This window comes from Bos mutus, chromosome 1 (genome assembly GCF_027580195.1).
Source record: "Bos mutus isolate GX-2022 chromosome 1, NWIPB_WYAK_1.1, whole genome shotgun sequence".
NCBI classification, from domain to species: Eukaryota; Metazoa; Chordata; class Mammalia; order Artiodactyla; family Bovidae; genus Bos; species Bos mutus.
Window position 1 is genome coordinate 4,267,910 of NC_091617.1, and position 17,283 is coordinate 4,285,192.

The following is a 17,283-nucleotide window of genomic DNA, read 5'->3' on the forward strand; positions in this document are numbered from 1 at the left end:
AGAAGAGTGTGAAATCTTTAATGTTATGTAATTTATTTGTATTTCTAAATGATTCATTAGAAATAAAAATATTTTCAATCAGCTGATTATCTGAATACAGAATAAAAATGGAATAAAGTTAGGTTAGAGTAGTAGATTAAATATTAAGTAAAGATTAAGTAAGAGATTAAAGTCTTACATTGGGGTAATGCTGTTCTGTAGCCAGAAAGCCTGCTGGAACTCATATCAACCTTCAAATATTTCCTAGGATAGCCAACAAATTATTCAGGTATGATATAGATGTTCCTCCTTTTAACATCACAGTCATACAATTCTTTAAACAATACTGTTGCTATGCTTTACTTAGATACTAGGATAATGTCCGAGAACAAACCTGACAAAAATACACTATTCAAATGTTGCTTACAAATCTCAGCAAAAGCTTAGCAATACGGTTATAGTCCCATAAAACATGTTTCTTGAGTTTCAAGAAACTTTCTCAAGTTCCAATGTATGGGCACATTTACTTAGGGCTTTTTCAGGTATGGGACCAGCTTTGGGTGTTAGTAACAACCTCTCTGGGATAACCTGAGAAACTCTGAATACCTGGTCAAAAGTTTCCAAGAAGTATATCCTTATTCTCTGTCCATTTTTCCAACTGTGCCATGCATTTAGATGATTGAGTATTCCAGGTTGTACAAGTCCTTATAAAATTTCAGAGGATTTTGCAAGTTGAAAAATATTTTGAACAAATAACATTATCAACATCTTTGAAAGGTCTAGTTGATATCTTAGGAAAGACTAGTTCGAAATTGCCTGAAAACAAAAATTTGGCATGTATGTGTGTGTGTGCCCATTCATGGCCATTCTTTGTGACCCCATGGACTGTAGCCTGCCAGGATCCTCTGTCCATGGAACTTTCCAGAAGGAAAGTAGAGGAGAAAACTCTAGATTAAATATAAGGTCTTAATTTTGAAGAAGGTATAATACTGTTAGTTTTATCCTTGTATGCTAGTAAATAAAGATTGTATAATTTAGGATCCAGGATAATTGTTAGAGAATAGAAGTAAAAGGAGAATAATTTCTTGAAACGTGGTTACCAAAGTACAAAATTTCTTATCTCTACTGAAAAGGATTTTGGAAATATAAAATCATAATCACATCTCTTTACAGTTCAAATTGGTCACAGGGAATCTATTGATTAAAGTCAATATAAAAACTCTTTAATCAATGAAAAATGCTCCATTAATATGAAAGAGCATTTTAGTAAATATTTTATCTTTTGTGTGTATAGAATAAAAATTCATTATATCTGGTCAATTTTCCAAGTCTGAATAAGTTTTTTTTTTTTTTTAATTTAACAAATATAATTACTGGTTTCCAACTGAGAGGAACCAGACCCTTTATTCTGATATTTCTATCTACCTAACACTCCAAGACTGAGCCAGTCATGAAAACAATTTTCAGTTTGTCTCCCCTCCTCATTCATTGCTTTATATTTAATTCCGCCATCTAAATCTTTCCAAAAGAGATTTCATCTTCTTCATCACCAATTCTTATTCTTTATTTGACATGTTTTCATCAATTCACCACAATATTCTCTATTAAGAGTCTTCTTAAATCAACTTTCACTCCATTCCATCTTAAGATGCCATTCTCCTACATTTATCTTATTGGTTAGAAACCCAAAGTTTGACATCACTGCTTGGGTTATAATGTCAATGCTGATTAACTCTATGACCTTGAGAATATATTTTACTTTGAGTCTCATTTTTGTTATCTGAAAATTGAAGATTATTTCATTGTTTTCTTTGTAATATTGTATTAAGTGAGCTAATGTATGTAAATTACAAAGAATGGCCAGAGTAAACAATATTTGTTAGCTATAAGTATAATTATTACTTTAATAATTTTATTAGTGCATATCTTTTCCCTCTATTTAATTCAATAAAAGTATCATCTTTTAATGCCTAGCATATAAAAACTAAAATATGTGCTCAACTATATTCTTTTCACATGCTTTAATTTTTTCACAATAACCATTATTTTATAAGGTGATGTTTGCTTATCTTTCTCTGCTGCTCTTTCATTGAACTCCTTCACTGAAGTCTGTATTTACTCACCTTCAGTATAGCTACATTGAAATTCATTACACGATCATTAGAGAAATATTTACTTTCTTTTTCATTTGTTGCTATAATGCTAGATGCTTATTAAGGCAGTAATACGAGATGATTCTTAAACTTGATATGGGCTTATTATAAGTTGAATTTTCTTTATGCTATATTTTTATGCTAAAATGATAACTGAAATAATTTGCTAAAAAGGTTTAAACAGCCCTTATAAAACAATGCATTGCTTCCTAGGTAGACAGTGAATGCACAATGTGAGCACAATAATTTATTAGAACTTCCATTCCAACAGTCATTTGTACAATGAAAAGGCACAAACTCACGTTCTCGCCACCAGTTATTCCTTCTGTCCACCAGACTACCCTAAGGTTCTGTTCAGAGATCTTAGGACAGCACTATTTACTAGGCAAGGAAGAGGTTCAAAGAAAGATTGTCAAGTCTTCACATAACTTCAGATTATCACTGTCTTCATCATGTACTTTTCTTTCAGAAGTAAAGATGTAAGGAGAAATAAGATATATACGACATAGTTCTTGATCAAAAGAGATGGAAATCATTTGAAAACAAATACATTTACTGAGAATATGGGTTACTCAAAGAAAAAGTTGGTAAACTGGGAGATAGTTTAACAACTTGCCCAGGATCCAGGGATGCAGAGATGGTTGGAATAACAACCATGTCATTGCTGCAGCAACAGTCTTATAATACTGCCTTATCCATTACTGTTGGGCTGACATGGTTGGACCAACCCTGTGGTATTGATAATCGTGAGACACTGTCAGCAAGAACTGCCAGGAAATTTAGGGGCAAAGGTTTATTACTTACAGGACCTGGAAATTATACAACATACCTGGGGTCATATAGCAAGGGAGAGGGAGTGCATATATTTGGGGTTCTGCTTTTAGTGGGACTGAGGGTAAGTGTTACTTGGTCTTAGCTTTTTTTGGAGAAGTTAGTATGTAAGAGTGTAGATTCAAAGTGCAAGAAGAGAAAAAACAAGTGGCTCCAATGGCCAGTCACTGAAATCAACCAAGAGCTCCAAAACAATATTGCCTTGACTCTTTATCTAATCATGTGGCTGGCACTGTGTTTGTTCCAGATAGTCTCTTTGAAGTGGATGTCCCTTTGAAGTGGCTGCCTGGGTGATCAAAGCTTAAGTCAGGCCCTTGGTTTACAAAGAGAAAAAAGCAAAACAAAACAACTACCAAGGGTTTACACTATGCTGTGAGAGTATTTTGAAGACATAGTTAACATTCACAATGAGTCCACTTTAAATAAAAGAGATTACCTGGATAATATGGGTGGATTTAAGCCAATCCATTGGAAGCCTTAAATGCAGAAATTAAGATATCCCAAAGAAGGAATCCATTAAGACTGCAGCACCAAACTTTACCTGAATTTACAGCTTGCCAACCTTTACTTCCATTTTGGATTTATCAGCCCCACAGTCATGTGAATCAATTCCTTAAAATAAACACATGTAAACATACACATATACACACTGTATTTATATCATCTATATCTACATATACTATTGCTTCTTTTAATAATTCTTCCAGTTTTTCTACGAAGGTTTCCCAAGTGGTGCTAGTGGTAAAGAACCTGCTTGCCAAGGCAGGAGACATAAGAGACGTGGGTTCAATCCCTGGGCGGAGGGTATGGCAACTTGTTACGGAGTCCAAGTTTGCTCTGCTCACTGCAAGATAAGCCAATGAATCTGAGATGAAGTTTTGGAACTAGGAAGGGACTATATTCAGGAGCTGGCTGACTGAGAAGACAGCAGGCTAGCATCTCAAAATAATCAATTTTTAGGGACCTGGATGTTAGATCTTTTATGGATCAGAGATGGGGGGAGGTGAGGAAATCTCCTAGAATGACAATCCTCAGGTAGGATATATGTTAGTTTCACTTCTTACAGTCATTTCATTGGTGGTATTAAATGCAACATTTCCTGTCATATCAACAAAGATGTCACATTTATCTATGATTCCGGCCTCCCCAAATGAGGAGGCACCGGATGCTGAGCCATTTTCCATACAGAGAATTCAAGAATGTCACAGTCCTTCACAGATGAACAGGGTCAGGTTAACTCTCTGAGGCAGACCATTATGTATGCCTACAAACTGGCAAGATAAGGGTTAAAATCACAGAAGCAGATCCAACATAAATTCAAAATTAACCCTTCTTGTTACAATCCTACTCCAGTAGTCTTGCCTGGAGAATCTCACAGACAGAAGAGCCTAGCGGGTTGCAGTCTATAGGGTCGCAAAGAATCTGTATATACTATTGCTTCTCTTAACAATTCTTCCAATTTTCTATAGGTGATGAAAATTTTCCTAAACCAAGTCAAATCACCACTTAGTCCTTAGGGTTAGGACATGAAATCAATGGTTAGAACTGTTCATTTACTCCCCAGGGCTTGAGAGGAGGGCAGACTGTACGTTATTTCCCACCTGTCCCTGAAACACCAGACACAAAAATGTTGGGAAAATAAAGAAAAGAAGAAAACAAAGAGATAAATCTGGAGCAAGAGATAAGGTGGCAAGAGAGCAGATTTCTGGAGTGATGCAGCAAAAACCATGGAACCTAGGAATGAAAACATTCCCTGCCAGGTCAGTAAACAAAGGACATTGCAGCTGCCGGGAGGGAACTCAGGATGGAGACACATGGGCTGCCCATTGCCAAGCCTTCAGGTTCTGTAGCCATTCTCACTGGTACAGCCCAAGGGGACTCAGGATGGGAAAGAATAGGAAACTAACCCTGGATAGCTAAAGTGCAGATGCAGCCTTCCCCTATATAGAGAAGTGCTCAATTTAGTAACTTGAGATGTCTAGATTTTCTTTAACTCACAGTAATCTTTTGATGTTCTGACTGCCTAGTCTTTGTTGCAAAACCTCCTGTATATCCTCACTCCTCCCTTATTGCTTCAGAGCAGTTCCTCAGGGCTCTCTGAGAGGTTGCCTCCCTGGATGGAAGCCTTCGGAATGTCCTCCAAATAAAACATAGTTCTCAACTTTTAGATTGTGCTTTTTTTTTTTTTTTCAGTTTGCAAACCCAGGAGACAGCACATAGTGAGGGAGAGTCTAAGAACAGATGTGACAGGGATGAGAGACAGTGACTAAAAGGAAATGGAAGAGAAGTCACCAAGATTAATCACCTGTACAAAAGTTATGCTCTAGGCTTTCCCTTGTTCTAAGTGCGTTGGAGAAACACCATCCAGGAGTGGCTGTCTTCTGCCCCTTCTGGAGGGTTCTCTTAATCAGCAATTGAGGCAAGTGAAAAACAAACAGGCTCTTGAGTCTCTTCAGTTCAGTTCAGTTCAGTCGCTCAGTCGTGTCCAACTCTTTGCGACCACATGAACCGCAGCACACCAGGCCTCCCTGTCCATCACCAACTCCCGGAGTTTACCCAAACTCATGTCCATCGAGTCAGTGATGCCATCCAGCCATCTCATCCTCTGTCGTCCCCTTCTCCTCCTGCCCCCAATCCTTCCCAGCATCAGAGTCTTTTCCATTGAGTAAACTCTTTGCATGAGGTGGCCAAAGTACTGAAGCTTCAGCTTTAGCATCAGTCCTTCCACTGAACACCCAGGACTGATCTCCTTTAGGATGGACTGGTTGGATCTCCTTGCAGTCCAAGGGATTCTCAAGAGTCTTTTCCAACACCATAATTCAAAAGCATCAATTCTTCGGTGCTCAGCCTTCTTCACCATCCAACTCTCACATCCATACATGACCACTGGAAAAACCATAGCCTTGACTAGATGGACTTTTGTTGGCACCTAAGTTCAAATTCAATCTGTGCAGTTAGCAGTTGTGGTGTCTTTAGGCATGTTATCACTTAAGTGCTCTGAGCCGTCAGTGCAATGGGAGTAACAACAGTATCCACCTCACAGGGTGATTTTATTAAATGAATGGATACATGTAAAGTTTCTGAACATGATAATATGAATAGATACTGTTTTTACTATTATTATTACCAAACTGTGAGATATGTCTGTTCCAGGGACTCAGTTGAAGTGGTTTTAGCACTTTAATAGAGCCTGGTTTTGAATAATGGTGGATGTGACATTTATATAAAATATCTTCTTACAGAGGATGTCAGAAGCAATCATATATAATTAGTGAACCAAAACAACCTTTTGAAATACAGTCAGGGTATTACCTCATGTCATAGAATCAGTTTATGGGAATCTAACCAGGGTCATATAAAAGCCAAAGCTTTGAGAATGGAAAAATTACCTCTAATAGGCACGACGTTGATTAAAGGGATACTGACTTAAAACGTGTTAACATGTAGTGATCTTGGAGAGGCAGCAGTGAGCTGGGGCTTGAAGTGAGATCTTAGTTCCCAGCAAAGGGACTGGACCTGGGTAACCGAGATAAAAACTAGGAATCCTAGCCACCATCCACCAGGGGCTGGGGGCTGGAAACAAAATTCCCCTGGCCTTTGCCACTATTGAAAAATGCATTTCTCAAGGAGGCAAATCTGTCAAATCAGGTACAAAGTGTATTATTAGAGACACAGCACAAATGGGAGAGCACACAGAGAAGCAGTTTGCTTATTTAAGACAGAGGCAAGGCAGAGATACACACGTGGAGAGAAAGGGTGCGGGCGTCCCCCTGAATGAGGAGGGACTCAGTAAAGAAGCAGGACAGTTCTTTTGGGCCTTTATTTGCTTTTGGCCAAATATATGTTTGCTTTCCCATGCTTGACCTGCCCTAGGATACTCTCCAACACGCAGGTGCAGTTCTCTTCCAAAATCCATTCCAGCCCAGAGGCGCATGGGAGGGCCTTGTCATCATCAACTACTGAGTGGTACCCCCTCCTTTCTGACTCTGGAGGAGACTTCCTGCGCTTGTAGGAAGTGTCTCCCTTGCCCCAAGGAGGGGAAATATGTGACCTCTTGATCTTTTGCTCAAACAGAGTTTGGCCCTCTCTGTCTAACTTGCAGCCTAACTTGCAGCCCCCCTATCTCCTGTCTCAGGAAATGCAAACAGGAGGAGAGTTTTAAGTGTGCGACTGAAGCCTATCTATCTCCTGCCTCAGGGGGAGTCCCTGCCTTGCTGGAATCCAGGGAATGTTAAAGGGACTGGGAGGCTCAGATGCCATTTGAGATGTAAAGACTAAAGGTTTTACTAGTCCCACTTCTGAGGATTTGCAGTCCCTGTACTGAGATGAACAATGAAGCTCAAGTAACTGGACTTTTACTCCTCACCTGGATTCATCCCTGTTATAGAGACTGAGCTGGGGTGACTGGCAAAATCCAGGCCTCCCCAGAAGCTTTGCAATGGGTGCTGTGACCTTGGTGGTTTTAGTCACCGCTCTCATTTTGACTGTGGAGATGAGAACTTTGGATGACAAGGTAAATTATTCTGGCCTCTGTCAGGTCATGGAAAGTTCATGTTCATTTTGACTGTGGAGATGAGAACTTTGGATGACAAGGTAAATTATTCTGGCCTCTGTCAGGTCATGGAAAGTTCATGTTCCCAGTAATCAATTCAACACCCATTAACAAGATGCTAACATTTTGGATTTATTGATATAAGATTATCTTTGTGCCATCACATTTGTAGATCAGAATTTTTAAAGCATGACATTTTTCCCCCAAACAATTTCAGCAAGTAATAAGTATTTAATTGTTGTAGACTAAACCTCAACTTTAATATCTTGCAAATCACATTGCAATCTTTTGAGCTGCTTAATTTCTACCTCAGATATATCAAGTTTCTAAAGGATTAAAGAAATTAACTCATAAGGTACTCACTACTAAGGAGAAGTGTGGCGATGGTATTCAAAGGACATTATTCTTCTGGCAAGTTATGTCTTGAGAGGGTTATTTTCAGTTATGTTCCTTCTAATGAGGGCTTTTTGTTGCTATGAGCAGTCTTTTATTTATTCAGTTTTTATTCTGAGTGGTAGGAAACATAGAAGCACATAACATTCAAAACCAAAAAAAAAAAAAAAAAGCAAATGTATAGTTAGTATCAGGAGCAGCGTGGTATGCTGGTGAAAAAAGGAATCAATAGCAATTAAAACCAGTCAAACCAAGCAAATAATCAAAAAAGTCAATTTTGCAACATGTGGAACAATATTCAGTCATTTATTTTTATTTTTCTTAGGTATTTTGATGCATTAAATATTCAGGCTCTGTTGTTGTTCAGTTACTTAGTCATGTTTGACTTTGCAATTCAGGCTCTGAGTAAAAATAAAATCTATATATACAACAGAAGACATAAGAATAAATGGCCACCTAATCACAATAAAGATTTAACAGCAAAGAACATCAAGATTATGGCATCCTATACAATCTATTTCACCCACTAATTGCATTAATTCTTCAGTTGAGAAACTCAGTTTTACCTACAGCTCATTTAACCTCAGGTTGTGTTTGTGCAGTAATTTTTTAACATTTGCTTGACATTGATCCCAATTTTCAATTTATATCTTTCACAGTGACTCTGTGAGTCATATTCTATATCTTTTTGTATTTTCAGTTTGTATATAGTTGTTATTACCTTAAAAAGAGTAATGATTCCTGAATATCCTTCTTCTTTGGTGTTGACTAGGCCTTCCAAATGAACAATGATATCTTATTTTTAGTAATAATCTATGTTGTTCTTATAGACACCTTATTATGATGACTAGGTAGACACAAGGGTTTTTCAAAACCAATTTAAGTGGTGTAGCTGTTGTAATATTTTTTTAACTCTTAACAGAATTATATCTTTTATTTACTTTTAGAAACACCAATAAATAGTCTATAGTGACTTTGTGTATGTTAGTCACTCAGTTGTGTCTAACTCATTACAACCTCATAGACTGTAGCTCGCTAGGTTCCTCTGTCCATGGAATTCTCCAGGCAAGAATACTTGAGTGAGAAGTTTGTTCTCTTCTGGAGGGAATCTTCCCCATCCAGGGATTGAACCTGGGTCCCTGCATTGCAGGCAGATTCTTTACCATTTGTGCCACCAGGGAAACCACTGTGATTATATCTGCAGAGTTCATATTTTTCACCTTTATTTCAGAGTAGCATAGTTTAAGCATCATATGTCACACTCACATGTTTTATATTCCTTTCATAATTCACTGTAAAATAAGAATGTTGTACTCATCTTATAAACCAAATTATTTTAATATTCTATGATCCTGTTTTTACTATTACTAGACATTAAGTGTTCTTTTTGCATGTTAAATTTTTATTTCAAAATAAAACCAAATACCTTTAATATATATTTATATACCATCTTTTGATTTAAGACAGATGGCTAAGAATTGTTATTACAACTAAGAATTATTACAGATACATGTGCTTTTTATGTTTTTTTATTTTATCTTAACAGAATTTCATGGAATGTCGATTCATTCATTGTCTCTATTAGTTGCCTGATTATCTAATAAAGTGAGTGAAATCACTCTGTCATGTCCGACTCTTTGCGACCCCATGGACTGTAGCCTATCCGGCTCCGCAATCCATGGGATTTTCCAGGCAAGAGTACTGGAGTGGGCTACCATTTCCTTCTCCAGGGGATCTTCCCAACCCAGGGATCGAACCCAGGTCTCCTGAGTTGCAGACAGACGCTTTACTGTCTGAGCCACTAGGGAAGCCCTGATTATCTAATAAGTAGTCTATAAAATCTATGAGGAAAGTGGTACAACTTTCAAGCCAAATATATGTTTTCAGCTTTACCTAAAGTAAAAGTCATAAAAGATACCTGTTCTTTAATGTTTACTGAAGAATCTAATGAATATTTAAATTCATGACTTGAAATAACTTGGGTTAACTGATTTTTATTTTCAAGACATTTCCTTACCCTTTATGAATTGATTTTTATTTCTAAAAATAAAACAAGTGAACATATGCTTTTTGATGAGTTTGAGTTATAGTGCCTAGCAATTATTTACTCTAGCTGGCCTCAAATTTAATCACCTGGGATCAATTAATTTGAATTTAATTAAAAAAATTCACCATTTAAATAACTTACAGCAACATGGATAAACCTGGAGAACATTTGACTAAGTGAAACAAGCCAGAAACAGAAAGACAAATACTGTGTGATATTATTTATATGTAGAATCTAAAAAAAGTCAGATTTTTAGTAACAGATAATAGAATGGGAATTCCAGGGGCTGTGGGCTGGAGAAATTGGTCAAAGAGTATAAATGTTCAGTTACAAAATGCGTAAGTTCTGGAGACCTAATATATAGCATGAAGAGTATGGTTAATAAGATTATATTGTAAACCTAAAATTGCCAAGAAAGTAAATTTCAAGTGTTCTCACTGAAAAAAAAAAAAAAAAAAACCCACAAAACTGTGAGATAATGCTGTTATTTTGTCTCCAAGTTATGTTTGGCTCTTTGCCACCCCTTGGACTGTAGCCCACCAGGCTCCTATTTTCATTGGATTTTCCAGGCAAGAATACTGGAGTGGGTTGCCGTTTCCTTCTCCAAGAGATCTTCCCAACCCAGGGATCAAATTACATCTTCTGCATCGGCAGGTGGATTCTTTACCTCTGTGTCACCTGCTGTCCAATACCAAACACCTAGTGGGTGGTAAAGTCAAGATTCGAATCTGGATTCACAATCCATGTTTGTTCTGTATTCAACACCTTGCTGTTCCCAGAGAGAAGGTATCAGTTCTGATATTTAGGATAAATTGTGAATTGCAAGAGATGGGAGATTGACTTCTTTGTCTTTGCTGGCTAACATAAATTGAGCATTAATTGGTAAGACTCAAGAAATCTAGAAACAAGAAAAAAATAGGAAAAATGAGTTTCGTTTAGATCATGAGTTTTTCATTGGCACACACTCAGGAAAAATTAAGGAAACTCTAGTATAAACCAACTGTGAATAGTTTTCTATAGCATATATAGATATATAGTAAAATATATCATATTTTACACCAGTTGAAATAGACATTAATGATACTTTGTGTATAACTATCAAACAGGACCTATAATTTTGAGTTGAGGATGGACAGAAAATTTACTTTATTAGAGAAAACTTCATAAGGCTCAGAATTGCAACAGTGGGCCTAAGTCTACCGGAATATGAGCTAAGGAAGAACAGTCATATAAGCAACATGCTAATCTTACCTCATCTCCTCTAATCCTTTCTCTTTCACCATGGGATATACAATGCTTAAAATTCTATCAGATAACTTTTAAGGAAGGTAAATTTTGCCAAAATTCTCCCAAGGACAACAAGAAATTTCATGATAGACAGCCTAGGTATTTGGAAGAAGAAAATTTCAAAGGATAATCTAGAAGGAACACCCACCCCACCTCCAAAAAAAAATAAAGGAAGAAATCCTCCCTTTATAGAACATTTCTCTAAGGTACAATGTTGCTTTATGAGCTTCAGAGGTGGCCACTCTTGGTAAAGAATTCACCTGCTAGGAGTCACAAGAGATGCGAGTTCAATCCCAGGGTCAGGAAGATTCCTCTGGAGAAGGAAATGGTAACCTATGCCAGTACTCATGCCTGGAAAATCCCATGAACAGAAGAGTTACCTGGAGAATTCCATGGACAGAACAGCCTGGCAGGTTACAGTTCATGAGGTCACAAAGACATTACTGAGTGACTGAACACATGAATACAATGGTGCCTAACATAAAGTCTAGATTCTCTGTGCTAAGAGTGGTTGGATTATTACTAGAGGGAAGATGGTTTGAACAGCAGAGGTCACATAAATGAATTTAAATAAATGGCGCTAATAATAAAATAATATTTGAAAAGAAAGTTGTGAGTCTGGTTCATTTCAGTTCAGTTGTTCAGTCGTGTCCAATTACTTGCAACTCCATGTACTGCAGCACGACAGCCTTCCCTGTCCTTCACCAATCCCAGAGCTTGCTCAAACTCATGGATGGTAAGGCCATCCAACCATCTCATCCTCTGTCATCCCCTTCTCCTCCTGCCTTCAATCTTTCCCAGCATCAGGCTCTTTTCTAATGAGTTAGCTCTTCTCATCAGGTGGCCGAAGTATTGGAGTTTCAGCTTCCAATGAATATTCAGGACTGGTTTCCTTTAGGATGGATTGGTTGGATCTCCTTGCTATCCAAGGGACTCTCAAAAGTTTTCTCCAACACCACAGTTCAAAAGCATCAATTCTTCAGCACTCAGCTTTCCTTACAGTCCAACTCTCACATCCATACATGACTACTGGAAAAGCCATAGCTTTGACTAGATGGACCTTTGTTGGCAAAGTAATATCTCTGCTTTTTAATATACAGTCTAGGTTGGTCATAGTTTTTCTTTCAAGGAGCAAATGTCTTTTAATTTCATGGCTGCAGTCACCATCTGCAGTGATTTTGGAGCCCCCCAAAATAAAATCTGTCACCGTTTCCACTGTTTCCCCATCTATCTGCCATGAAGTGATGGGACCAGATGCCAAGATCTTAGTTTTCTGAATGTTGACTTTTAAGCCAACTTTTTCACTCTCCTTGGAGAAGGCAATGGCACCCCACTCCAGTACTTTTGCCTAGAAAATCTCATGGACGGAGGAGCCTGGTATGCTGCAGTCCACGGGGTCGCTAGAGTAGGACACGACTGAGCGACTTCACTTTCACTTTTCACTTTCATGCATTGGAGAAGGAAATGGCAACCCACTCCAGTGTTCTTGCCTGGAGACTCCCAGGGATGGGGAAGCCTGGTGGGCTGCCGTCTATGGGGTCGCACAGAGTCGGACACGACTGAAGTGACTTAGCAGTAGCAGTAGCAGTTCACTCTCCTCTTTCACTTTCATCAAGAGGCTCTTTAGTTCTTCTTCACTTTCTGTCTAAGGGTAGTGTCATCTGCATATCTGAGGTTATTGATATTTCTTCCAGCAATCTTGATCCAAGCTTGTGCTTCATCCAGCCTGACATTTTGCATGATGTACTAAGCAGGATGACAATTTACAGCCTTGAAGTACTCCTTTCCCTATTTGGAACCAGTCTGCTGTTCCATGTCCAGTTCTAACTGTTGCTTCCTGACCTGCATACAGATTTCTCAGGATGCAGGTCTGGTGGTCTGGTATTCCTATCTCTTTCAGAATTTTCCACAGTTTGTTGTGATCCTCACAGTCAAAGGGTTTGAATAGTCAATAAAGCAGAAGTAGACGTTTTTCTGAAACTCTTTTGCTTTTTTGATGATCCAGCGGATGTTTGTAATTTGATCTCTGGTTCCTCTGCCTTTTCTAAATCCAATTTGAACATCTGGAAGTTCATGGTTCATGTTCTGTTTAAGCCTGGCTTGGAGAATTTTGAGCAGTACTTTGCTAGCGTGTGAGATGAGTGCAATTGTGTGGTGGTTTGAACATTCGTTGGCACTGCCTTTCTTTGGGATATGAATGAAAACTGACCTTTTCCAGTCCTGTGGCCACTGCTGAGTTTTCCAAATTAGCTGGCATATTGAGTGCAGCACTTTCACAGCATCATCTTTGAGAATTTGAAACAGCTCAACTGGAATTCCTTCATCTCCACTAGCTTTGTTCATAGTGATGCTTCCTAAAGCCCACTTGACTTCACATTCCAGCATGTCTGGTTCTAGGTGAGTGATCACACCATCATGATTATCTTGGTCATGAAGTTCTTCTTTTTGTATATAGTTCTTCTGTGTATTCTTGCCACCTCTTCTTAATATCTTCTGTTTCTGTGAGTGTGGAGAGAATCTATTTGATATTCTCAAGATTCAAGAACCTCTAGTAATCCATGATGCACATAACACACCTTTTTTTGTGACAAAATAGCTTCAGGGGAACGTCTGTCCACCAGGGGGCGAGTCACCATTGTTTACCATTTAGGAAATTTCTAAATTTATTTTGAGAACTCTCTCATTCACTCTGTCTTCCTTGTTGTCTTACTGATCATTTGGTTATCTTTCAAGACTACTTTTGGTCTCTTCTAATTTCATCTTGGAGCTCTAAGAGCTGAAGTTGGCTGGGAGTTATTATTGTGTCATTTAGAAACCAACAGGAACCATTTTAAGATTGGAATAAAACTCTTCAAACTTTCCGTATTTAAAGCTTAAATTCTTTGTTCTGTGAAGCTTGAGGTTTCTGTTGAGGTAGAAACTTTTGCAAATAGGATGAGAACAACCTAGTTTTCCATGATTTACATGCTTTGGATGGTTGCAGTCCATTGCTAATTTGCTGGGGATCTTTTAGACCTTACTTAGAACAATTCTCATTAAAATTGATGCCAAAGCAGTACTACTTGACACTTAGAAAGAATCCTTTACTACTGTCTAATGCTTCTCAAAAAGCTCATTACCAAAAATCCTTTATTTTCAGTTAATAAAGAGTATAGATTTTTGAAACTATATAACATAATCCTTGGTGTACAGAAGATACTACTGGAGACATTTTGCCTTTGTCAACATAAAAAAGGAGATTTCTCTCTCTCTCTACACACACACACACACACACACACACTCACACACATGTACGTCCTTATTATACTTTCAGGACATGTGGCAAATGTAAAATTGAAGGTAAAAACTGAGCTTTCTCAGCCAGTTGATTTTTAATACTTCAACCTGAAGAAAACAGAGGCTGTGTATCAATAATAGAAAACATGATTTTCTACGTGCCTTGCAAGGCACAGCCTTTGTAAGGCAAATGCCTTATAGGGATCAGAATTAAGCAACATAATGGAGAACAGCAGCTGATGTGGTTTCTGAGGCATGTCATAAATCGTGTTCTATTTCACTCTGAAAATGTCTCTGCTGGCAATCACCTCTACATTCAGGGGTCAAGTGGAATACTCATCTCCTATTAAATCCAATGCAAACTACAAAGCAAAGCTTAGTGGCTGTGTTGTGGTTTATTTCTCAAGGGACTCATAATTACAAGTGAAAAAGCCCTGGACGTCTCTCATGATAGACGGTTTTGTAAAGAAATATACCAATGCACATGTGTTGCTTAGCAACATGGCTTTCATAAGGAAAAGCCAATGGTTGAGTCTTTCAGAAAGTCATCACTGTAAGTGTATCCCAATGCCTTCAGTGAAAAGTTGAGAAAATAGAAAAAAAAAATGTACAAACACTTTTGACCCCACCATTGATGTTAAACTAGTAATGCTTATGTGTAAGTTCCAATATTTATTTACTCATGCAAGAAATCACATGTTTTAGAACATCTGCTACAAGCTAAGCATGCACTCCTACTGTGATGTCAATATCTTACCCCGTCAGAACAGCATCCACTATCTCTTAAAGAAGTAGATGATTACAAGTAAAATGATTACCTTATCATAGTATTCCCATATTTGTTAATGGCCACAAAATTAGAAAGAGGAGCAATACTGAAGGGACTATTATATAAAACATGTTTTGTCGAGGTAGCCTTCTCTAATTACATTAAGTCCAAAGCAGTAAATAAGAATGGAAGTTCTATTATATTAAAAAAAAAAAAAAAAACCGAGCTGGATGCTGTATTAGATTTTTAACAAAGTATGTACTCAAATCAGTTCAGTTCAGTCGCTCAGTCATGTCCAACTCTTTACAACCCCATGAATCGCAGCACGCCAGGCCTCCCTGTCCATTACCATCTCCTGGAGTTCACTCAGACTCACGTCCATCGAGTCAGTGATGCCATACAGTCATCTCATACTCTGTCGTCCCGTTCTCCTCCTGTCCCCAATCCCTCCGGCATCAGAGTCTTTTCCAATGAGTCAACTCTTCACAGGAGGTGGCCAAAGTACTGGAGTTTCAGCTTTAGCATCAGTCCTTCCACAGAACACCCAGGGCTGATCTCCTTTAGAATGGACTAGTTGGATCTCCTTGCAGTCCAAGGGACTCTCAAGAGTCTTCTCCAACACCACAGTTCAAAAGCATCAATTCTTCGGCGCTCAGCCTTCTTCATAGTCCAACTCTCACATCCATACAATGACCATTGGAAAAACCATAGCCTTGACTAGACGGACCTTTGTTGGCAAAGCAATGTCTCTGCTTTTCAATATGCTATCTAGGTTGGTCATAACTTTTCTTCCAAGGAGTAAGCATCTTTTAATTTCATGGCTGCAGTCACCATCTGCAGTGATTTTGGAGCCCAGAAAAATAAAGTCTGGCACTGTTTCCACTGTTTCTCCATCTATTTGCCATGAAGTGATGGGACCAGATGCCATGATCTTAGTTTTCTGAATGTTGACTTTTAAGCCAACTTTTTCACTGTCCTCTTTCACTTTCATCAAGAGGCATTTTAGTTCCTCCTCACTTTCTGCCATAAGGGTGGTGTCATCTGCATATCTGAGGTTATTGATATTGCTCCTGGCAATCTTGATTCCAGCTTGTGCTTCTTCCAACCCAGCGTTTCTCATGATGTACTCTGCATAGAAGTTAAATAAGCAGGGTGACAATATACAGCCTTGACGTACTCCTTTTCCTATTTGGAACCAGTCTGTTGTTTCATGTCCAGTTCTAACTATTGCTTCCTGACCTGCATATAGGTTTCTCAAGAGGCAAGTCAGGTGGTCTGGTATTCCCATCTCTTTAAGGATTTTCCACAGTTTATTGTGATCCACACAGTCAAAGGCTTTGGCATAGTCAATAAAGCAGAAATAGATGCTTTTCTGGAACTCTCTTGCTTTTTCCATGATCCAGTGTATGTTGGCAATTTGAACTCTGGTTCCTCTGCCTTTTCTAAAACCAGCTTGAACATCTGAAAGTTCACGGTTCACGTATTGGTGAAGCCTGGCTTGGAGAATTTTGAGCATTACTTTACTAGCGTGTGAGATGAGTGCAATTGTGCAGTAGTTTGAGCATTTTTTGGCATTACCTTTCTTTGGGATTGGAATGAAAACTGACCTTTTCCAGTCCTGTGGCCACTGCTGAGTTTTCTAAATTAGCTGGCATATTGAGTGCAGCACTTTCACAGCATCATCTTTCAGGATTTGAAAGAGCTCAACTGGAATTCCATCACCTCCACTAGCTTTGTTTGTAGTGATGCTTTTTAAGGCCCACTTGACTTCACATTCTAGGATATCTGGCTCTAGGTCAGTGATCACATCATCGTGATTATCTGGGTCATGAAGATCTTTTTTGTACAGTTCTTCTGTGTATTCTTGCCACCTCTTCTTAATATCTTCTGCTTCTGTTAGGTCCATACCATTTCTGTCCTTTATCGAGCCCATCTTTGCATGAAATGTTCCCTTGGTATCTCTAATTTTCTTGAAGAGATCTCTAGTCTTTCCCAT